We start from the raw sequence: 24,272 nt of genomic DNA, 5'->3' as shown, positions 1-24,272 counted from the left end.
AGGGGACAACAGAGGATGAGATGGCTGGATGGCATCACTGACTCGATGGACGTGAGTCTGAGTGAACTCCAGGAGATGGTGATGGACAGGGAGGCCTGGTGTGCTGCGATTCATGGGGTCACAAAGAGTCAGACACAACTGAGCGACTGAACTGAACTGAACTGAAGGCTAGATTTATGGCCCAGGATGTGATCTATCCTGGAGAAGGTTCCATGTATGCTTGAGAAAAAGGTGAAATTCATTGTTTTGGGGTGAAATGTCCTATAGATATCAATTAGGTCTAACTGGTCTATTGTATTGTTTAAAGTTTGTGTTTCCTTGTTAATTTTCTGTTTAGTTGATCTATCCATAGGTGTGAGTGGGGTATTAAAGTCTCCCACTATTATTTGCTATTGTTAATTTTCCCTTTCATACTTGTTAGCATTTGTCTTACATATTGTGGTGCTCCTATGTTGGGTGCATATATATTTATAATTGTTATATCTTCTTCTTGGATTGATCCTTTGATCATTATGTAGTGTCCTTCTTTGTCTCTTTTCACAGCCTTTGTTTTAAAGTCTATTTTATCTGATATGAGTATTGCTACTCCTGCTTTCTTGTGGTCCCTATTTGCATGGAAAATCTTTTTCCAGCCCTTCACTTTCAGTCTGTATGTGTCCCCTGTTTTGAGGTGGGTCTCTTGTAGACAACATATATAGGGGTCTTGTTTTTGTATTCATTCAGCCAGTCTTTGTCTTTTGGTTGGGCATTCAACCCATTTACGTTTAAGGTAATTATTGATAAGTATGATCCCGTTGCCATTTATGTTATTGTTTGGGGTTCGAATTTATACACCCTTTTTGTGTTTCCTGTCTAGAGAACATCCTTTAGCATTTGTTGGAGAGCTGATTTGGTGGTGCTGAATTCTCTCAGCTTTTGCTTGTCTGTAAAGCTTTTGATTTCTCCTTCATATTGAATGAGATCCTTGCTGGGTACAGTAATCTGGGCTGTAGCTTATTTTCTTTCATCACTTTAAATATGTCTTGCCATTCCCTCCTGGCCTGAAGAGTTTCTATTGAAAGATCAGCTGTTATCCTTATGGGAATCCCCTTATGTGTTGTTTGTTGTTTTTCCCTTGCTGCTTTTAATATTTGTTCTTTGTGTTTGATCTTTGTTAATTTGATTAATATGTGTTTTGGGGTGTTTCGCCTTGGGTTTATCCTGTTTGGGATGCTCTGGGTTTCTTGGACTTGAGTGATTATTTCCTTCCCCATTTTAGGGAAGTTTTCAACTATTATCTCCTCAAGTATTTTCTCATGGTCTTTTGTCTTCCTCTTCTGGGACTCCTATGATTCGAATGTTGGGGCATTTAATATTGTCCTGGAGGTCTCTGAGATTGTCCTCATTTCTTTTAATTCATTTTTCTTTTTTCCTCTCTGACTCATTTATTTTTACCATTCTATCTTCTACTTCACTAATCCTATCTTCTGCCTCCATTTCTATTTGTTGCCTCCAGAGTGTTTTTTATCTCATTTATTGCATTATTCATTATATATTGACTCTTTTTTATTTCTTCTAGGTCCTTGTTAAACCTTTCTTGCATCTTCTCAATCCTTGTCTCCAGGCTATTTGTGATTCCATTTTGATTTCAAGATTTTGAATCATTTTCACTATCATTATTTGGAATTCTTTATCAGGTAGATTCCCTATTTCTTCCTCTTTTGTTTGGTTTGGTGGGCATTTATTCTGTTCCTTTACCTGCTGGGTATTCCTCTGTCTCTTCATCTTGTTTATATTGCTGAGTATGGGGTGGGTTTTCTTTATTCTGGCAGTTTGTGGAGTTCTCTTTATTGTGGAGTTTCCTCACTGTGGGTGGGGTTGTACGTGTGGCTTGTCAAGGTTTCTTGGTTAGGGAAGCTTGTGTCAGTGTTCTGGTGGGTGGAGATGGATTTCTTCTCTCTGGTGTGCAATGAAGTGTCCAGTAATGAGTTATGAGACATCAGTGGTTTTGGAGTAACTTTGGGCAGCCTGTACATTGAAGTTCAGGGCTGTGTTCCTGGAGAATTTGCATGGTATGTCTTGCTCTGGAACTTGTTGGCCCTTGGGTGGTGCTTGGTTTCAGTGTAAGTATGGAGGCATTTGATGAGCTCCTATCAATTAATGTTCCCTGGAGTCAGGAGTTCTCTGGTATTCTCAGGATTTGGAATTAAGCCTCCTGCTTCTGGTTTTCAGTCTTATTTTTACAGTAGTCTCAAGATGTCTCCTTCTATACAGCACCGTTGATAAAACATCTAGGTTAAAGATGAAAAGTTTCTCTACAGTGAGGGACAACCAGAGAGGTTCACAGAGTTACATTGAGAAGAGAAGAGTGAAGAGGGAGTTAGAGGTGACCCAAATGAGATGAGGTGGAATCAAAAGAGGAGACAGCAAGCTAGCCAGTAATCACTTCCTATGTGCACTCCACAGTCTGGACCACTCAGAGATGTTCACAGAGTTATACAGAGAAGAGAAGAGGGAGGGAGGAGACAGAGGTGGCCAGGAGGATAAAAGGAGGGAATCAAAACGAGAGAGACAGATCCAGCCAGTAATCAGTTCCCTAAGTGTTCTCCACCATCCGGAACACACTGGTGAGTCACACAGTTGGGTAGAGAAGAGAAGGGGGAGGGAGGAGACAGAGGCGACCTGGTTGAGAAAGAGGAGAGTCCAAAGAAGGAGAGAGCAGTCAAGCTAGTAATCTTTCTCCCAAGTAAAAATGGGTACTGAAGATTGGGTTCTTAAAGGTACAAAATTGATAACAAATACCAAAAAGCAAAGATTAAAAATCTAGAGTAGAGGTTGGATTTTCAAAAATACAATATTAAAGAAAAGAACAAAACAAAACAAAGTCACAAAAATTATTAATATATATATATGAAATTTGCTTTAAAAAATAGGGTCTTTTTTTTGTGCAAAGTAATAGTAGGTTATTTGCAAAGTAATAGTAGGTTATAAAAATGAAAATTAAAGGAGTAATAGAGGACTTAAATTTTTTTAAAAATTAAAAAAAAAAAGAATGATCGTAAAAATAGTAAAAAATCTATCTAGGACTTTCTCTGGTGTTGTTGTGGGCAGTGTGGGGTCAGTTCATTTTCAGATAGTTCCTTGGTCTGGCTTATATTTCTCAAGATCTATAGGCCCCTTCCTATGTAGTCAGTACTAACTACAGGGTTTTAATCTATTGCACCTGTCACTTCCAAGGCAGTTCCCTCTGTTTTAGCTTCTTCTGTTTGCTGGTCTTCAGTGTCTGATTTCTGCCCTGACACAAAGGGGGCGGTGGTGGACACTTTTTTTAGGCTCACTTGTTCAGTCGCGCTGTGGGGAGGGAGGGACACTGCAAACAAATAACACTGGTGTGTGCTCACAGTGCCTCAGCCACACTGGGCCTGCCCCTGCTCACAGCGCGTGTGCCCTCCCTGCCCACACAGCTCAGGCTTTATGTTGCTCCGCCAGGAACCATCCGAGGCCGGCCCTCTGCTGCATGCACCTCCCAGGTCTAAGCCGCTCAGGTTCAGGCACTCAGGTAGTCCTCAGAGGCGCAGACTCGGTTGGGCCTGCATTTTTAGCCCTTCCCAGGTCTGAGCAGCTCAGGTGATGAGGTGTTTAGCGAGCACGGTTGCTGCAACTTATCGCCTCCCTGCTCCCTACCGCTCGGTTTTCTGGGTGTACAAGCGGCGCACCCTCTCAGGCGGATGTTGACTGTCCAGAACCCCAAGAAGTCTTAGTTAGCAAAGAAGCCTGCTTGCAGTTTGGTAGATAATGTCTCTCTGGGGCTGCAATTGCCCCCTTCTGGCTCTGGCTGCCTGTCACCGAAGGGGGATGGTCTGCAGCCAGCTAGTTCTGTTCAGTCGTTTGTTCTGTGCAGGGGCCTGGCAGTGTCTTAGGTTAGGGCTTTTCGCGTGGTAGCTATCCCACAGTCCGGTTTGCTAGCCCAAGTTAGTTCCCTCAGATTGCCCTGGGGGCATTCAGGCCCGGTCCTCACTCTAAGCAATGCAGCCCGCGCCTCCCTGCCCAGCCCCCACTTGCTAGTGGCAGGTGCAGGCGTTTGTGCTGCTTCTCCGCTGGGGGAGTTACTGTTGGGCTCGTAATCTGTGGGGTTTAATTATTTATTTATTTTTCCTCCCTGTTATGTTGCCCTCTGTGCTTCCAAGGCTCGCCACAGACTCAGCAGTGAGAATGTTTCCTGGTGTTTGGAAACTTCTCTCTTTTTAAGACTCCCTTCCCGGGATGGAGCTCCGTCCCTACCTCTTTTGTCTCTTTTTCTGTCTTTTATATTTTTTCCTACCTCCTTTCGAAGACAATGGCTGCTTTTCTGGGTGCCTGATGTCCTCTGCCAGCATTCAGAAGTTGTTTTGTGGAATTTACTCAGCGTTTAAATGTTCTTTTGATGAATTTGTGAGGGAGAAAGTGGTCTCCCGTCCTGTTCCTCCACCATCTTAGGACAACCCCCAGCTTGAAGTCTTAAATAAGAGACACCATGCCATGGACTCCTAGAGAAAAAATTAGGCGAAACAATCTCTGAAAGAAATTGAACTCTTCTCTTTTTAAGCCAGTCTCCCAAGCCAAGAGAAAATGAACCTAAGATATACAAATATCAAGCTTCCCTGGTGGTTCAGAGGGTAAAGCATCTGCCTGCAATGTGGGAGACCTAGGTTTGATCCCTGGGTGGGAAAGATCCCTGGGAGAAGGAAATGGCAACCAACTCCAGTATTCTTGCCTGGAAAACCCCATGGATGGAGAAGCCTAGTGGGCCACAGTCCATGGGCTACAGTTGTGAAGAGTCAGACACAACTGAGTGACTTCACTTTCAAGCTTATTATTTGAAAAAAGAAAGAAAATTATATATAATAATATATAATAAATAATACAATATATATGTATAAATAAATCTTCAGGCTTTACAAGTGAAAGAAGCACAGCATTGTAAATTAATGCAATTTTATTATCATATGAATCTTAAACAATTAAGATGGCAAATATTATGTTATCTACACTGTACCACAATAAAGAAATTTTAATAAAATTGAAATAAAATGTTAGCAAAATATTAAATAGTTAAAATGAACCTGACAAAAGTGTAATACTTATATCCTGAGTAATACAAAATATTAATAAAGGAATTTGAAAAAATTTCAAACAAACAGAAGAATATCACATGCTTTTCTTTTATTGGAACCATTAAATTGTTAAAATAACCATATTACCCCATGAAAACTACATGCAATCTCTATCAAAATAACCATGGACATGTTTTTATAGAGCTAGAACCAGTAATAATGAAATTTATAAGGAACCAAAAATGACCCATTATTGCCAAAGAAATCTATAGGACAAAGAATAAATAAGGAAGCATAACGCTCTTTAGACTTCAGGCAATACTACAGAGCAACAGTCCTCAAGACAATGTGGTACTGGCACAAAAACAGACCTATGGATCAATGGAACAGAAAAGAGTCCAGCAGCAGACCCACATACCTACAGTCAATTTGACACACAGGAAACATGAATATACAATGGGGGAAAGACAGTCTCCTCTGCAAGTGGTGTTAGGAAAGTTGGACCACCACATGGAAATCAATGAAATTAGAACACTCTCTCACACCATACACAACAACGAACTCAAAATACTTAAGGACTTAAATCCAAAGATCACACCATGTAAGCTTTAAAGGAAATCATAGGCAAACTATTTGGGGCCATAAATCGTACCAGTGTTCCCTTAGGCCAGTTTCCCAAAACAATAGAAAGAAACAGGGTTTCCCTGGTAGTTCAGTGGTAAAGAATACACCTACCAATGCAGCAGACACAGGTTCAATCCCTGGCTCAGGAAGATGCCACCTGGGGCAGAGCAACAAAGCCCCTGTGCCACAGCTGCTGAGCCTGTGCTCCAGAGCCCGGGAACCAGAACTACCCAAGCACTCGAGCCCTAGAGCCTGTGCTCTGCAAGAAGAGGAGCCACTGCATGAGAAGCCCATGCACTGCAACTAGAGAGAGCCCACTCAGCAAGAAGACCCAATACAGCCATAAATAAGTAGATAAATAAAATTATATAAGAAAAAAATGCGACCTAATCTAACTTGTGAGCTTTTGCACAACAACCTCTAATCAATATCCTATGTAACCTAGATGATAAAGAACCTGAAAAAAAAAAAACAGATTTCTGTATGACCACATCACTAGGCTGTACAGATGAAATTAACACAACATTGTAAATTAACTCTAAACCAACATAAAACAAAATTTTTTCAGCGATTAAGATGATAAATGTTATAATATGCATGTTACCACAATAAAGAAAATTTTAGGAATATAAAATAAAATCAGATTAATGTAAATAAAATACTTAGGATTAAACCTGACTACAAAGATGAAAGATTTATATGCTGAGAACCATATATCCCATGCTTTGAATTTATACCAGTAATATTTTTAAATGGCCATACTACCCAAAGAAATCTACAGATTTCATGCAATCCCTATCAAATTCCCCAGCATATTTTTCACAGAAATAGAACCAATGATCCTAAAATTTACACGGAAACATACATGACCCAGAATTGCCAAAGCAATCCTGAGAACCAAGAACAAAGCAGAAGGCATAACGCTCCCAGACTGCACACAACACTATGGAGCTACAATATTCAAACAAGGAGGTCCTGGCACAGAAACAGTCCTATGGAACAATGGAAAAGAACAGAGACCCTAGGATCAAACCCACACGCTCATGGCCAATTAATCTTCCACAGTGGAAGCAAGAATATATTGAGTTGGCCACAAATATCATTTGGATATTTCTGTATGATGCTACAGAAAAATTTGAAGGAACAATTTGGCCAACCCAACCCAAGTGAGAGAAGACCATCTTCTCATCAAGTGCTCTTGGGAAAGTGGTACAGCCATAGGACAGTCACTGAAATTACAACCCACACACACACCATTCACCAAAAAGGAACTAAACTGGCTTGAAGACTCAAATAAGAGGCAACAAACCATTAACTCCTAAAGGAAAAAGTAGGCTAAGCATTCTTTGACAGAAATCATAGGTCAGTCTCTAAAGGCAGTAAAAAATAAACTCAAGATATACAGATAGGACCTAATCAAGCTTACGATGTTTTACACAGCAAGGGAAACCCAGAAAGATAATGATTAAAAAAAAAAAACAAACCCATGGGAGAAAATAGTTGCAAACTTTGAGATCAAGACTCAGATGTGAAGAACTGACTCCTTGGAAAAGACCCTGATTCTGGGCGAGATCGAGGGCAGGAGGAAAAGAGGGTGATAGAGGATGAGGTGGTTGGATGGCATCACTGACTCAATGGACATGAGTTTGAGCAAGCTCAGGGAGATACTGAAGGACAAAAAAGCCTGGTGTATTGCAGTCAAAAAGGTCGCAAAGAGTTGGACACAACTGCCCAACTGAACAACAAAAACATGCACACCACTACACAAAATATATAATCAACAATGACCACAGGGAACTTTTCTCAGTACTCACTATAGGGTACTTTTTAAAAGAGAAAAATAATAGATATATGAATAAATAAATCCTTAGGCTCTACAAGTGAAACCAACAGAGCACTATAAATTGGCACAATTTTATTATCAATGCAAACCTTAAAGAATAACTAAGATGGTCAATGTTATGCTGTACATATTGTATCACAATAAAGAAACTTGAATAATACTGAAATGAAAACAAAATGGTAGCAAAAGATTAAATTATTTAGAGATCAACCTAAACAAAGAAGTGAAATACTTATATCCTTAGAACTATAAAATATTAATAAAGGAATTTGGAAAAGATTTAAATAAATGGGGGAATATCACATGTTCTTTTAGCAGAAGAATTGTTAAAATGGCCATACGATCACAAGAAATCTACAGATTTAATGAAATCTCTATCAAAATGGTCATGGACATTTTTATGCAGAACTAGAACCAAAAATACTGAAATTTATATGAAATCATAAATGACCCAGTATTGCCAAAGAAATCCTGAGGACAAAGAACAAAACCAACCTATGGATCAATGGAACAGAAGAGACAGCCAAGTAATAAACCCACAATCAGTTAATCTGGCATAGAGGAAACAAGAATGTACAATGGGAAGAAGATAATTCCCTCAACAAGTGGCATTGGGAAAGCTGAACAGCTGCATGGAAATCACACAGAAATTATATCACACCATACACAAAAATGAAATCAAAATGATTAAGGCATCACACCATGTAAGTCTGAGAAGAAATCACAGACAAAACATTCTCTGACACAAAATGTATGAGTGTTTCCATAGGCCAGTCTCCCAAAGCAATAACCATAAAATCAAAAAGAAATAAATCTTACCTAATCAAATTCAGGAGCTTTTGCACTGCAGGGTAACCATAAACAAAATGAAAAGACCACCCACAGAATGGGAGAAAATATTTGCAAATGATGGACCAGACTAGGGGCCACTCCTCAAAATATACAACAGTTCATTCACTTCAAAAAAAAAAAAAAAATCCATTCAAAATATAGGCAGAAGATCTACATAGACATTTTCCCAAAGACATATGGCCAAAGTGAAGTTGCTCAGTCGTGTCTGACTCTGTCCGACTCCATGGACTGTAGCCTACTAGGCTCCTCTGTCTATGGGATTTTCCAGGCAATAGTACTGGAGTGGATTGCCATTTCCTTCTCCAGGGGATCTTCCCAACTCAGGGATCAAACCCAGGTCTCCCACATTGTAGACAGACGCTTTACCATCTGAGCCACCAGGAAAGTCCAAAGAAAAAAAGCCCAGGGCACCCGGTATTCCCAGGTGGTCTCCCATTCAAGTTCTAACCAGGCCTGACCCTGCTTAGCTTCCGAGATTAGACGAGATCGAGTGCGTTCAGGGTGGTGTGTCCATAGACAAATATTTATTTGAGCCCCTGTTTTGGGGCTGGGGAGGCAAGAGTACTGGAGTGGGTTGCCATTCCCTTAGCGAGGAGATCTTCTCGACACAGGGATTGAACCCGGGTCTCCAGCATTGAAGGCAGACACTTTACCATCTGAGCCACCAGGGAAGTCCATGTGACAAAAGGCACAAATAAATATGTTCGACATTGATAATTATTAGAGAAATGCTAATGGAGAAGGAAATGGCTATCCACTCCAGCACTCTTGCCTGGGAAATCCCATAGACGGAGGAGCCTGATAGGCTACAGTCCAAGGGGTCGCAAAGAGTCGAACACAACGGAGCAAATTCACTTCACTTCACTTCAATGATATCTATCAGTCAGTGATCACCACAAAAGTATCGGAATTTCCATAATTAAAATGTCTCCAAATAAATTCTGGAGAGGTTGTAGATAAAAAGGAGCCCTTCTATACAGTCAAAATATATATTTGTTCAGCCACTATGAAAACAGTATGGAGGTTCCTTAAAAATTAATTTATTTAGGGCTTCCCTGGTGGCTCAGTGATAAAGAATCCCCTGCCAAAGTAGGAGGCATGGTTTGATTCCTGATTCAGGAAGATCCCACATGCCAATGTGCAGCTAAGCCCGTGCCCTACAACTACTGAGCCTGTGCTCTAGAGCCCAGGAACCTCAACTACTGAGCCCATGTGCTGCAACTGCTGAAGCCTGCAGGCCCCAGAGCCTGTGCTCCGCCACAAGAGAAGCCACAGCAACGAGAAGCCCACGCACAAACCTGATCCCTGCAACAAGACAGAGGCTCATGCAGCAACAAAGACCAGCACAGAAAAGAGTAAACAAGGTTATATGTTTTAAAGAATAACTTATTTATAAAACAGAAACACACAGATTTAGAGACCAAGAGAACAAACATCCTTACCAAGGGGAAAGGTGGTGGGAAGGGATGAATTAGGAGTAGTATTACATATGCATACAACTATACACAAAACAATCGACGGGACCTAAAGCATAGCACTGGTAAATCTGATCAATACACTGTATAACCTATATAGAAAAAGAATCTGAAAAAAAATAGATTTATGTATAAGCACACTCTAGGCTATACAAATAAACCTAATACAACAAAGCAAATTAACTCTTCTCCAATACAAAAGAAAAACTTAAGAAATGATTAAGATGATAAATGTTCTGTTATGCATATTTTACCATAATATAGAAATTTGAAAAAAAAATAAAATTGCATCAAAATAAATAAAACACAGGAACAAAGCTGGCCAAAGAGGCAAAAGACTTATATACTATGAACCATAAAATATTGAGAAAGGAAACTGTAGGTGATGCAAAAAATTGGAAATATAGGCCATGCTCTTGAATGGTAAACATTAATGTTGCTAAAATGGTCATACTATGAAAGCAGTCCAAAGATTTAATGCAATCCCTGTCAAATTACCGATGATGTTTTCCACAGGATTCAAATCAATAATCCTAAAATTGACATGGAACCATACATGACCCAGAATTGCTAAAGCAATCCAGAAGACCAAGAACAAAGCAGGAGGCATAACCCTCCCCAAATTCACAAAACAGTAAAGAGCTACAGTATTCAAAACAAGGAGGTCCTGGCACAGAAACAGGCCTATGGGACAATGGAACTGAACACAGACCCCAGGCACAAACCCACACGTCTATGGTCAATTAATCTTTGACAGAGGAATAAGAATACACAACGGGGGAAAGACAGTCTCCACAGCAAGTGGGGATAAGGAAGTTGGACAGCCACAGATAATCACTGAAGTTAGTTAAATAATCACACACCTGCCAAAAAAGGGAACTCAAAAATGGCTAGAGTACTTAAATAGGAGATACCACACCACAAACACCTAGAGAAAAATGAAGGAAAAACATACTCTGTTAGAAATCCTCCCATTGTTTTCTTATGTCAGGCTCCCAAGGCAATAGAAAAAAAAAAAAAAGAGAGACCTAATCAAATTTATGGCTTTTTGTACAACAAAAAGCAAATAACAGAGAATGGGAGAAAATAATTGCAAAGGATGTGATCCATAAGACACTAATCTCCAAAATGTACAAAAAGCTCACTCACCTCAATATCAAAACACTAGCAACCATATCAAAAACTGGATGGAAGATCTATAGAGGCATTTCTCCAGAGAAGACCTTCAGATAGCCAAAATCACAGGAATAGATGTTCAACATCAGACAAAATGAAAATCAAGACCACTGTAAGGTATCACCACAACTATCAGAATTTCCATAATTAAAATGCTCACAAATAAGAATTATTGGACACAGAGTGGAGCAAAGGGAACCCTGCTAACTGCTGGGGGGAATATAAAGTGGTACCACCACTAGAGAGAACAGTAAAGGATTTCCTCAAAAATTAAATGAACTGACTTACAAAACAGAGCCACAGACTCAGAGTATGTAAAGAGAGTTATGGTTACCAAAGTGTAAGAGATGGGTTGGAATAGTTTAGGTGTTTGGGGATAATTTATACACACTACTCTCTACAATTAACAAGGACCACAGTGAACTTTACTCAACACTTTCTATATCGTATTTTGAAAAGAAAAAAAAAGAATAGACACATGTATAAATAAATCTGTAGGCTCTACAACTGAAACTAATGCTGCACTAAATCAATGCTATTTTCATATAAATAAAATCTTTAAAAAATGAGTAAATGGTAATTATGTTGTACATATTATATCACAAGAAATTTGAATAAAGTTGAAATGAAAATAAAATGGTTGCAAAATATTATACAAATAGAAACGAACCTGACAAAAGAAGTGAAAACTAAAAAATATTAATAAAGGAATTTGAAATGGAAGAATATCACAAGCTATTTTATTGGAAGCATTAAATTGTTAAAATGGCCATACTACCCCATGAAATCTACAGATTTAATGCGATCTCTATCAAAATATCTGTGAACATGTTTTTATAGAGCTAGAACCAACAATACTGAAATTTATATGGAAGCATTAATGATCCAATATTGCCAAAAAATCCTCAGGACAAAGAACAGATCAGGAGGCCCTCTCCAGACTTCAGGCAATACTGCAGAGCAACAGTCATCAAAACAACGTGATACTGACCATCATGGATCAATGGAACAAAAGAGAAAGCCCAGTAGCAAACCCACACACCTACAGTCAATTAATCTTGCAAAAGGAAACAAAGATATGCAATGGGGAAAAGAGTCTCCTCAGCAAGTGATGGGAAAGTTGGACAGCTGCATGGAAATCAATGGAATCAGAACACACCCTCACATCATGCATGGCAGTGAACTCAAAATACTAAAGGACTTGAACCCAGGCAGCACACCATATAAGTTTTAGAGGAAATCATAGACAACACATTCTCTGACATAAAATATATGAGTGTTTCCTTAGGCTAGTCTCTCAATACGATAAAAATAAAAGCAAAAAGAAACAAATGCTACCTAATCTTCAGTTCAGTTCAGTCCACTCAGTTGTGTCTGACTCTTTGTGACCCCATGGACTGCAATACACTAGGCCTCCCTGTCCATCACCAACTCCCAGAGTTTACTCAACTCATGTCCATTTAGTCGGTGATGCCATCCAACCTTCTCATCCTCTGTCATCCCCTTCTCCTCCTCCCCTCAATCTTTCCCAGCATCAGGGTCTTTTCAAATGAGTCAGTTCTTCGCATCAGGTGGCCAAAGTACTGGAGTTTCAGCTTCAGGATCAGTCCTTCCAAAGAATATTCAGGACTGATTTCCTTTAGGATGGACTGCTTGGATCTCTTTGCAGACCAAGGGACTCTCAAGAGTCTTCTCCAACACCACCGTTCAAAAGCATCAATTCTTTGGCGCTCAGCTTTCTTTATAGTCAAACTCTCACATGCACACATGACTACTGGAAAAACCATAGCCTGGATTAGATGGACCTCTGTTGGCAAAGTAATGTCTCTTCTTTTTAATATGCTGTATAGCTTGGTCACAGCTTTTCTTCCAGTGACTAAGTGTCTTTTAATTTCATGGCTGCAGTCACCACCTGCAGTGATCTTGGAGCCCCCCAAAACAAAGTCTGCCACTGTTTCCCCATCTATTTGCTATGAAGTGATGGGACCGGATGCCATGATCTTAGTTTTCTGAATGTTGAGCTTTACACCAACTTTCCATTCTCCTCTTTCACTTTCATCAAGAGGCTCTTTAGTTCTTCACTTTCTGCCATAAGGTTGGTATCATCTGCATATCTGAGGTTATTGATATTTCTCCCAGCAATCTTGATTTCAGCTTGTGCTTCATCCAGCCCAGTACTTCATATGATGTATTCAGTATATAAGTTAAATAAGCAGGGTGACGATATACAGCCTTAAATACTCCTTTCCCAATTTGGAACCAGTCTGTGGTTCCATATCCAGTTCTGTTGCTTCCTGACCAGCATACAGATTTCTCAAGATGCAGGTCAGGTGGTCTGGTATTCCCATCTCTTTCAGAATTTTGCACAGTTTGTTGTAATCCACACAGTCAAAGGCTTTGGCATAGTCAATAAAGCGGAAATAGATGTTTTTCTGGAACTCTCTTGCTTTTTCGATGATCCAATGGATGTTGGCAATTTGATCTCTGGTTCCTCTGCCTTTTCTAAAACCAGCTTGAACATCTGGAAGTTCACGGTTCATGCACTGCTGAAGCCTGGCTTGGAGAATTTTGAGCATTACTTTACTAGCGTGTGAGACAAGTACAATTGTGAGGTAGTTTGAGCATTTTTGGCATTGCCTTTCTTTGGGATTGCAATGAAAACTGACCTTTTCCAGTCTTGTGGCTACTGCTGAGTTTTCCAAATTTGCTGGCATATTGAGTGCAGCACTTTCACAGCATCATCTTTCAGGATTTGAAATAGCTCAACTGGAATTCCATCACCTCCACTAGCTTTGTTCGTAGTGATGCTTCCTAAGGCCCACTTGACTTCACATTCCAGGATGTCTGGCTCTAGGTGAGTGATCACACCATCGTGATTACCTGGGTTGTGAAGATCTTTTTTGTTGAATTCTTCTGTGTATTCTTGCCACCTCCTCTTAATATCTTCTGTTTCTGTTAGGTCCATACCATTTCTGTCCTTTATTGTGCCCATCTTTGGATGAAATATTCCCTTGGTATCTCTAATTTTCTTGAGGAGATCTCTAGTCTTGCCCATTCTATTGTTTTCCTCTATTTCTTTGCACTGATCACTGAGGAAGGCTTTCTTATCTCTCCTTGCTATTCTTGGGAACTCTGCATTCAGATGGATACATCTTTCCTTTTTTTCTTTGCTTTTCATTTCTCTTCATTTCACAGCTATTTGTAAGGCCTCCTCAGACAGCCATTTGGATTTTTTGCATTTCTTTTTCTTGGGGATGGTCTTGATAACTGTCTCCTGTACAATGTCATTAACCTCTGTCCATAGTTCTTTAGGCACTCTATCGGATCTAGTCCCTTAAATCTATTTCTCACTTCCACTGTATAATTGTAAGGTATCTGATGTAGGTCATATCTGAATGGTCTAGTGGTTTCCCCCACTTTCTTCAATATAAGTCTGAATTTGGCAATAAGGAGTTCATGATGTGAGTCACAGTCAGTTCCTGGTCTTGTTTTTGCTGACTGTATAGAGCTAATCTTACTCATGAGTTTTGCACAGCAAGGTAACCACAAACAAAATGAAAAGACAATCCACAGAATGGCAGAAAATATTTGCAAACAATGGGACAGACTAGGGACTAATCTCCAAAATATACAAACAGCTCATTCACCTAAATATTCACAAAATATAACTCATTCACTTCAATATTCACAAAGTGTTTTGAACCCATTCAAAAAATGGGCAGAAGATCTACACAGACATTTCTCCAAAGAAGACACACGTGTGTGTGTGTGTGTTTGTGTGTTAATCACTCAATTGTGTCTAACTCTATGTGACTCTATGGTCTGGATCCTGTCAGACTCCTCTGTCTGTGGAATTCTCCAGGCTCTTTAAGAATACTGAAGTAGGGAGACTTTCCCTTCTCCAGGGGATCTTCCCAACCTGGGCATCAAACCCAGGCCTCCTGCATTACAGGCCGATTCTTTACTGTCTGAGGAGTGAGGGAAGGAAGAAGACATACAGATGGCCAAAGATCACATATAAATATATGCAACATTAGTATTTATTTGAGAAATGCAAATAAAATCTACAATCAGGGATCACTACCCAAGTATCCACTTGGGTATTGTAGATTGTAAAGTATTGTAAAGTATTGAATTTTAATGCTCAAAATTCTCCAAGCCAGGCTTCAACAGTACGTGAACTGTGAACTTCCAGATGTTCAAGCTGGATTTAGAAAAGGCAGAGGAACCAAAGATCAAATTGCCAACATCCGCTGGATCATCAACAAAGTAAGAGAGTTCCAGAAAAACATCTATTTCCGCTTTATTGACTATGCCAAAGCCTTTGACTGTGTGGATCACAACAAACTGTGGAAAATTCTGAAAGAGACGGGAATACCAGACCACCTTACCTGCCTCCTGAGAAATCTGTATGCCAGTCAAGAAGCACAGAACTGGACAAGTTAGAACTGGACATGGAACAACAGACTGGCTCCAAATCGAGAAAGGAGTATGTCAAGGCTGTATATTGCCATCCTGCTTATTTAACTTATATGCAGAGTACATCATGAGAAATGCTGGACTGGAAGAAACACGAGCTGGAATCAAGATTGCTGGGAGAAATATCAATAACCTCAGATATGCAGATTATACCACCCTTATGTCAGAAAGTGAAGAAGAACTAAAGAGTCTCTTGATCAAAGTGAAAGAGGAGAATGGAAAGTTGGTGTAAAGCTCAACATTTAGAAAACTAAGATCATGGCATCTGGTCCCATCACTCCATGGCAAATAGATGAAGAAACAATGGAAACAGAGTTTGTATTTTTGGGCTCCAAAATCACTGCAGATGGTGACTTCAGTCATGAAATTAAAAGACACCTGCTCCTTGGAAGAAAAGCTATGACCAACCTAGATAGCATATTAAAAAGCAGAGACATTACTTTGCTAACCAAAGTCTGTCTAGTCAAAGCTATGGTTTTTCTATTAGTCATGTATGGATGTGAGAGTTTGACTGTAAAGAAAGCTGAGCACCAAAGAACTGATGCTTTTGAATGGTGGTGTTGGAGAAGAGTCTTAAGAGTCCCTTGGACTACAAGGAGAACCAGTCAATCCTAAAGGAAATCAGTCCTAAATATTCTTTGGAAGGACTGATCCTGAAGCTGAAACTCCAATACTTTGGCCACCTGACGCAAAGAACTAACTCATTTGAAAAGACCCTGATGCTGGGAAAGATTGAAGGCAGGAGGAGAAGGGGATGACAGAGAATGAGATAGTTGGATGGCATCACCATCTCAATGGACATGAGTTTGAGCAAGCTCCAGGAGTTGGTGATGGACAGGGAAGCCTGGTGTGCTGCAGTCCATGGGGTCTCAAAGAGTCGGACATGACTGAGAGACTGAACTGAACTGAACCCAAGTGTCAGAATCTCCAAAATTAAAATGTCTACAAAGAAATTCTGGGGAGGTCATAGATAAAAAGAAACCCTTCTATACTGTTTTGAGAATGAACATTCATTCAGCCACTATGAAGTACAGTATAGAAGTATATAAAAATTAAATGAAGTTATTTACAAAACAGAAACACACTCACAGATTCAGAGACTGAGAAAACAAACTTATCTTTACCAAAGTGGAAAAGTGGTGGGAGAGAATGAATGAGAAGTTTCAGATTAATATTTACAAACTACGATATACAAAATATATAATCAACAAGGACCTACTGCATAGCACAGGGAACTTTACTTAAAACTCTGTACATTCTATATGAGCAAAGAATCTGAAAAAAAAAGAATTTATATATAAGCACATCACTAGGGTGTACAAATGAAATTAATACAACATTGCAAATTAACTCTACTCCAATATAAAAAGAAAAAGTTTTAATGATTAAGATGATAAATGTTTTGTTATGCATATTGTACCACAATAAAAAGTGTTAAAAATATAAAATCACATAAAAATAAAATACTTAGGAATAAACCTGACAAAGGAGATGAAAGACTTACATGCTGAGAGCCATAATATGCTAAAAGTAAAATTGAAGAGGACTCAAAGAAATGGAAGATATCCCATGCTTTTGGATTGATAGCAGTAATATTTTCACAATGACTATACTATTCAAAGCAATCTACAGATTTAATGCAATCCCTGTCAAATTACCCATGCCATTTTCCACAGAACTAGAACCAATAATCCTAAAATACACAGGAAATCATATGTGACCCAGAACTGGCAAAGCAATCCTGACAATGAAGAACAAAGCAGGAGACATAACCCTCACAGACATCACACAATACACTGTAAGTTGCAGAATTCAAAGCAAAGAGGTCCTGGCACAAAAACAGACGTGTGAAACAATGGAAAAGGACAGAAACCCCAGTCCCCAACCCACACACCTATGGTCTACCCCCATGGCCAGTCTTTGACAGAAGCAGCAGGAATACACAAAGGGGGAAAGACAGGTTCCTCAGCAAGTGGTGCTGGCCAGCCGCAGTAAATTGCTGAAAGCAGAACCTCATGCACACCCTTCAGCAAAAAGCAACCCAAAACAGCTTGTGGATTTAAACAGGAAACATCATACCATGCACTCATAGAGAAAAACATAGGCAAAACATTCTCTGACAGCAATCGTTACCATTTTTTCTTAGATCCGTTCTCCCAATAGAAAAAACAAACAAACAAATGCGACCTAATCGACTCATGAGCTTTTTGCACAGCAAAGGAAGCCATAAACAAAATGAAAAAGTATCTATGGAATGGCAGATGTCTGGAAATGATGTGACAGATAAGGCACTCATCTCCAGCTCATTCAGCTCCAATTCAAAAAGCACAAACAACTGAATCAAAAGTTGGGCAGAAGACATAACAACATAATTCTCCAAAGACTTACAGCTGGCCAAAAGGCACATGAAAAGATGCTCAACATCGATAATGATTAGAGAAATGCAAACCAAAACCATAACATGGTTTTCATTTGTAACACCTCACACCCATCAGAATAGCCTTCATGAAAAAGTCTACACAAATAATAAATGTGGACATGAAAAAATCTACACAAATAATAAATGCTGGAGAGTGTGTGGAAAAAAGGGAGCCCTCCTACACTGTTGGTGTGTGCCTGCTAAGTTGCTTCGGTCATGTCTGACTCTGTGACCCCATGGACAAAGGAGCCTGGCAGGACACAGGATTCCTGGACAATCCCCACAGACAAAGGAGCCTGGTGGGCTATAGTCCATGGGGATTCTTCAGGCCAGAATACTGGAGTGGGTAGCCTTTCCCTTGTCCAGGGGATCTTCCCAAGGATCAAACTCAGGTCTCCCACATTGCAGGTGGATTCTTTACCAGCTGAGCCACCAGGGAAGCCCAAGAATACTGGAGTGGGTAGCCTATCCCTTCTCCAGGGGATCTTCCCAACCCAGAATTGAACTGGGGTCTCCATCATTGCATGTGGATTCTTTACCTGCTGAGTTTCCCGGAAAGTCCTAAAATGATAATAGTGTCTATTTAGCCCAATTTTAGCAGAATGTTTGTTTTACACGTTTTTGTGCCAGGATCTCTGAGTTCTGTAGCTTACAATGCGTTGTGTCTGGGAGGGTTATGTCTCCTACTTTGTTATTTGTTGTCACGACTGCTTTGGGAAGTCTGGGTCATGTATGATTTCATGTATATTTTAGGATTATTGGTTCTAGGTTTGGGGATCTGGTTTGGTGTTTTTGATACAGTAGGTTACCAAAACATTAACTGAGGCCTAATTATAAATAGCATACAGTAAGGAAATCAGAGATTTCCATAGGTGATTTTGTCAAAAGGAAATCTTTCTAATGCTGAGGCAAGAATCTTTGTGTGTGTGTTGAGTTTGACTTAATGTGGAGGCCCCACAGAGGGTAGCAGGTGGGAAAAAGAAGGATCTGAGATTCAAAGGGGAATTTTATTTTTACTAAAATAAAAAGCACGAGTGAATCATGAGAGCAGCAAGAATTTAAAAGATAGGGAGAAATAGATAATGCATGAAAAAATGTTCATGGGGAGACATCTGAGAAGGACATTTTTGGTATGAAAAGTGAAAGTCCATCAGTCCTGTCTCTCTGCAACCCCATGGACTGTAGTCCATGGATTCTCTAGGCCAGAATACTGGAGTGGGTAGCCTTTTGCTTCTCCAGGGGATCTTCCCAACCAGGTTTTGAACCCAGGTCTCCCATATTGCAGGTGGATTCTTTACCAGCTGAGCCACAAGGGAAGCTGAGCCTGGATCACCTGAATCAGCAAGACTAACAGGATCCTGTTGACTTACTTTGTGCTCAACCAGTGGGAAGATTCATTTCAGTTCACTTCAGTTTAGTCACTCAGTCGTGTCCAACTCTTTGCAACCCCATGGACTGCAGCACGCTAGGCCTCCCTGTCCATCACCAACTCCCAGAGTTTGCTCAAACTCATGTCCATTGAGTCGGTGATGCCATCCAGCCATCTAATTCTGTTGTCGCCTTCTCATTCTGCCTTCAATCTTTCCCAGCATCAGGGTCTTTTCAAATGAGTCAACTCTTCATATCAGGTGGCCAAAGTAATGGAGTTTCAGCTTCAGAATCAGTCCTTCCAATGAATATTCAGGACTGATTTCCTTTAGGATGGACTGGTTGAATCTCCTTGCAGTCCAAGGGACTCTCAAGTCTTCTCCAACACCACAGTTCAAAAGCATCAATTCTTAAGCACTCAGCTTACTTGATTTCTCACATCCATACATGACTACTGGAAAAATCATAGCTTTGACTAGATGGACCTTGTTGACAAAATAATGCCTCTGCTTTTAAATATACTGTCTAGGTTGGTCATAATTTTCCTTCCAAGGAGCAAACTTCTTCTAATTTCATGGCTGCAGTCACCATCTGCAGTGATTTTGGAGCCCAAAAATATGAAGTCTGTCACTGTTTCCACTGTTTCCCCATCTATTTGCCATGGAGTGATGGGACCAAATGCATGATCTTGGTTTTCTGAATGTTGAGCTTTAAGCCAACTTTTTCACTCTCCTCTTTCACTTTCATCAAGAAGCTCTTTAGTTCTTCTTCACTTTCTGCCATAAGGGTGGTGTCATCTGCATATCTGAGGTTATTGATATTTCTCCCAGCAATCTTGATTCCAGCTTGTGCTTCATCCAGCCCAGTACTACATATGATGTATTCAGCATATAAGTTAAATAAGCAGGGTGACGATATACAGCCTTAAATACTCCTTTCCCAATTTGGAACCAGTCTGTTGTTCTATGTCCAGTTCTGTTGCTTCCTGACCTGCATACAAATTCCTCAAGAGGCAGGTCAGGTGGTCTGGTATTCCCATCTCTTATAGAATTTTCCACAGTTTATTGTGATCCACACAGTCAAAGGCTTTGGCATAGTCAATAAAGCAGAAATAGATGTTTTTCTGGAACTCTCTTCCTTTTTCCATGATGCAGAGGACGTTGGCAATTTGATCTCTGGTTCCTCTGCCTTTTCTAAAACCAGCTTGAACATCTGCAAGTTCACAGTTCACGTATTGCTGAAGCCTGACTTGGAGAATTTTGAGCATTACTTTACTAGCGTGTGAGATGAGTGCAATTGTGCAGTAGTTTGAGCATTCTTTGGCATTGCCTTTCTTTGGGATTGCAATGAAAACTGACCTTTTCCAGTCTTGTGGCCACTGCTGAGTTTTCCAAATTTGCTGGCATATTGAGTGCAGCACTTTTACAGCATCATCTTTCAGGATTTGAAATAGCTCAACTGGAATTCCATCACCTCCACTAGCTTTATTTGTAGTGATGCTTCCTAAGGCCCACTTGACTTCACATTGCAGGATGTCTGGCTCTAGGTGAGTGATCACACCATCGTGATTATCTGGGTCATGATGATATTTTTTGTACAATTCTTCTGTGTATTCTTGCCACCTCTTCTTAATATCTTCTGCTTCTGTTAGGTCCATACCATTTCTGTCCTTTATCGAGCCCATCTTTGCATGAAATATTCCCTTGGTATCTCTAATTTTCTTGAAGAGATCTCTAGTCTTTCCCATTCTGTTGCTTTCCTCTATTTCTTTGCATTGATCGCTGAGGAAGGCTTTCTTATCTCTCCTTGTTTTTCTTTGGAACTCTGCATTCCAATGGGTGTATCTTTCCTTTTCTCCTTTGCTTTTTGCTTCTCTTCATTTCACAGCTATTTGTAAGCCCTCCTCAGACAGCCATTTGGCGTTTTTGCATTTATTTTTCTTGGGGATGGTCTTGATCCCTGTCTCCTGTACAGTGTCATGAACTCTGTCCATAGTTCTTCAGCACTCTGTTTCAGATCTAATCCCTTGAATCTATTTGTTACTTCCACTGTATAATCATAAAGGATTTGATTTAGGTCATGCCTGATGGTCTAGTGGTTTTCCCTACTTTTTCAATTTAATTCTAAATTTGGGAATAAGGAGTTCATGATCTGAGCCACAGTCAGCTCCCAGCCTTGTTTTTGCTGACCTTATAAAGCTTCTCCATCTTTGGCTGCTAAGAATATAATCAATCTGGTTTTGGTATTGACCATCTGGTGATATCCATGTGTAGAGTCTTCTCTTGTGTTGTTGGAAGAGGGTTATTGCTATGACCTGTGCGTTCTCTTGGCAAAACTCTACTAGCTTTTGCCCTGCTTCATTTTGTACTCCAAGGACAAATTTTCCTGTCACTCCAGCTGTTTCTTGACTTCCTACTTTTGCATTCCAGTCCCTACCATGAAAAGGACATTGGGTGTTAGTTCTAGAAAGTCTTGTAGGTCTTCATAGAACCGTTCAACTTCAGCTTCTTCAGCATTACTCATTGGGGCATAGATTTGGATTACTGTGATACTGAATGGTTTGCTGTGGAAATTACAGAAATCATTCTGTTGTTTTTGAAATTGCATCCAAATACTGCATTTTGGACTCTCTTGTTGACTCTGATGGCTACTCTATTTCTTCTAAGGGATTCTTGCCCACAAGAGTAGATATAATGGTCATCTGAGTTAAATTCACCCATTCCAGTCCATTTTAGTTCACTGATTCCTAGAATGTTAATGTTCACTCTTGCCATCTCCTGTTTGACCACTTCCAATTTGCCTTGATTCATGGATCTAACATTCCAGGTTCCTATGCACTATTACTCTCTATAGCATCAGACTTTACTTCTATCACCAGTCACATCCAAAACTGGGTGTTGTTTATGCTTTGGCTCTGTCTCTTCATTCTTTCTGGAGTTATTTCTCCACTGATCTCCAGGAGCATATTGGGCTCCTATCAACTGGAGGAGTTCAACTTTCAGGATCCTATCTTTTTGCCTTTTCATACTGTTCATGGGGTTCTCAAGCCAAGAATACAGAAGTGTTTTGCCATTCCCTTCTCCAGTGGACCACATTTTGTCAGAACTTTCCATCATGACCCATCTTGGGTGGCCATACATGGCATGGCTCATAGTTTCATTGAGTTAGACAAGGCTGTGGACCATGTGATCACATGCTTAGTTTTCTGTGATTTGGCTTTCACTCTGTCTACCCTCTGATGCAAAAGGCTAAGAGGCTTATGGAGGCTTCCTGATGGGAGAAACTGACTGAGGGGGAAACTGGGTCTTGTTCTGATGGGTGGGGCCATGCTCAGTAAATCTTTAATCCAATTTTCTGTTGATGGGTGGAGCTGTGTTCCCTCCCTGTTATTTACCTGGGGTCAAACTGCACATGGTGATTGCAGCCACGAAATTAAAAGACCCTTACTCCTTGGAAGGAAGGTTATGACCAACCTAGACAGCATATTAAAAAGCAGAGACATTACTTTGCCAACAAAGGTCTGTCTAGTCAAGGCTATGGTTTTTCCAGTGGTCACGTATGGATTTGAGAGTTGGACTATAAAGAAAGCTGAGCGCTGAAGAATGATGCTTTTGAACTCTGGTGTTGAAAAAGATTCTCGAGAGTCCCTTGGACTGCAAGAAGATCCAACCAGTCCATCCTAAAGGAGATCAGTCCTGGGCGTTCACTGGAAGGACTGATGTTGAAGCTGAAACTCCAATACTTTGGCCACCTGATGCGAAGAGCTGACTCATTGGAAAAGACCCTGATGCTGGGGAAGATTGAGGGCAGGAGGAGAAGGGGATGACAGAGGATGAGATGGTTGGATGGCATCACCGACTCAATGGTCATGGGTTTGGGTGGACTTCAGGAGCTGGTGATGGACAGGGAGGCCTGGAGTGCTGCAGTTCTTGGGGTCGCAAACAGTAGGACAGAACTGAGCAACTAAACTGAATTGAACTATGGTGGAGGTAATGAAGCTAATGGTGACCTCCTTCAAAAGGTCCCATGCACACACTGCTACACTCAGTGCCCCCAACCCTGTAGCAGGCCACTGCTGACCCAGGCTTCCACCAGAGACTCCTGAACACTCCTGGGCAAGTTTGAGTCAGTCTCTTGTGGGGTCACTGCTCCTTTCTCCTGGGTCCTGGTGTGTACAAGGTTCTGTTTGTGCCCCTCCAAGTGTCTGCTTCCCAGTCCTGTGTAAGTTCCAGCAGCTCAATGATGGGGTTAATGGTGGCCTCCTCCAGGAGGGCCTATGCCATACCCAAGTCTGCTACATCCAGAGCCCCTGGCCCTGCAGCAGTCCAGTGCTGATCCATACCTCCACAGGAGACACCCAAACACAGTTCTGGCTCAGTCTCTGTGGGATCTCTGGGTCCTGGTGCACACAATATTTGTTTGAGACCTCTGAGGGTCTCTGGGAGGAATGGGGTTTGATTCCAAATGCAAATTCGCCCCTCTTACCATCTTGCTGGGGCTTCTCCTTTGCCCTTTGACATGGGGTATCTTTTCACAGTCACTCCAGCGCCACGCAGCCACCACTCCAGTGCGTAGTACCGTCTTGCTGGGGCTTCTCAGTTGCATCCAACTCTTTGTGACGCTACGTACTATACAGTCCATAGAATTCTCCAGGATGGAATAGTGGAGCGGGTAGCCTTTCCCTTCTCCAGGGGAACTTCCCAACCCAGGGATTGAACCTAGGTCTCCCGCATTGCAGGCAGATTTTTTACCAGTTAAGCCACAAGGGCAGCCTGAGATTCATTTACTCAGAGTAAAAGTCAAGGAGGACTTCTCACATGGCTCAGTGGTAAAGAATCTGCCTGCCAGTGCAGGAGACATGTGTTCAGTCCATGGGTCAGGAAGATCCCCTGGAGAAAGAAGTGGCAACCCACACCAGTATTCTTGCCTGGAGAATCCCACAGACAGAGGAGCCTAGTGGGTTA

The 24,272-nt window shown here is 40.8% G+C and overlaps 1 long non-coding RNA gene and 1 pseudogene across 1 annotated transcript in view; both read right to left on the bottom strand.

The window, feature by feature from the left end:
- LOC147363679 (uncharacterized) overlaps positions 1-24,272 on the bottom strand; it is a 64,537-nt gene that overhangs the window by 27,845 nt on the left and 12,420 nt on the right. The window lies entirely within an intron of this gene.
- LOC147363681 (5S ribosomal RNA) lies at positions 8,791-8,909 on the bottom strand (annotated as a pseudogene).

Source organism: Bos grunniens, chromosome 11 (genome assembly GCF_055505025.1).
Source record: "Bos grunniens cultivar Pamir isolate PY7600 chromosome 11, Bosgru_T2T1.0, whole genome shotgun sequence".
NCBI lineage: Eukaryota > Metazoa > Chordata > Mammalia > Artiodactyla > Bovidae > Bos > Bos grunniens.
The sequence above is the reverse complement of the archived record's forward strand: the minus strand, read 5'-3'. Positions and strand labels throughout refer to the sequence as shown.